The sequence below is a fragment of the Suricata suricatta genome, chromosome 2 (assembly GCF_006229205.1).
Source record: "Suricata suricatta isolate VVHF042 chromosome 2, meerkat_22Aug2017_6uvM2_HiC, whole genome shotgun sequence".
NCBI lineage: Eukaryota > Metazoa > Chordata > Mammalia > Carnivora > Herpestidae > Suricata > Suricata suricatta.
Genome location: NC_043701.1, coordinates 76,563,240 through 76,564,326, shown reverse-complemented (window position 1 = coordinate 76,564,326; position 1,087 = coordinate 76,563,240).

The window sequence follows — 1,087 nt, the reverse complement described above, 5'->3', positions numbered from 1 at the left end:
AGACAGACAGACAGACAGAGCATGAGTGAGGGAGAGGCAGAGAAAGAGGGAGACATGGAATGTGAGGCAGGCCCTGAGCTGTCAGTGCAGAGCCAGACTTGGGGCTCAAACTAATGAACAGTAAGATCATGACTTGAGCCGAAGTCAGCGCTTAACCAACTCAACCACCCAGGCGCCCCTCCACCTGCATCTTGTAATCCTCCTTTGTCCTACCCTTTCTACACTACTTATCTGCTTCTTAGAGTCGCCATTACAAAATAACACAAACAGGGTGGCTTACAACCAGGGAGATTGTTCTGTCACGCTTCTGGAGGTTAGAAGTCCAAACTCCAGGTGTCACCAGGGTGATGCTTCCTCTGAGACACTGAGTAGGGCACTTCCTCACCTTGTTCCAGCTTCTGGTGGCGGCCAGGACTCTTGGCATTCCTGGTATGTGGTTGCATCACACCAATCTCTGCACTTGTCATTACTGCAGGTTCTCCTCCTTCGATTAGCACACACCAGTCGTACTGGATTTAGGACCCACCCTAATGACATCACTTCAACTTGATTATATTCACAAGGACCCCATTTCCAAATAATATAACATTCTAGGTACCAGGGGTCAGAACTCCAACATATCTTTTCTGGAGAACACAATTCAACCGGTACCATTACCCAACTCAAAGTAGGATTAAACTTTCAATCTCAAAAGCCCATCTCTTTTCACGTTTCTTATCAAAATGCTTGTGCTATGAATTTCCTTCCTTCTATCTCCTCTGCAGCAGTCCCCACATTTTGTTAATGCTTTGAGATCTTCTAAAAAATAGTAACCTCCACAAAATCTATCAGAAAAGAATTTGCCTGTTAATCAGGTTTTGTTTTTTTTTCCAGTGCTTATTTCTTCAGCACCCAGAACAGTTCCTGGTGCTTAAAAGGTCCCACAGGGGCTCCTGGGTGGCTCAGTCAGTTAAGTGTCTGATTTGAGCTCAGAACAAGATCTTGAGGGTCCAGAGTTCAAGCTCAGCGCTGGGCTTTGTGCTGACAGCTCAGAGCCTGAAGCCTGCTTCAGCTTCTGTGTCTCCTCTCTCTGTCCCTCCCCTGCTCA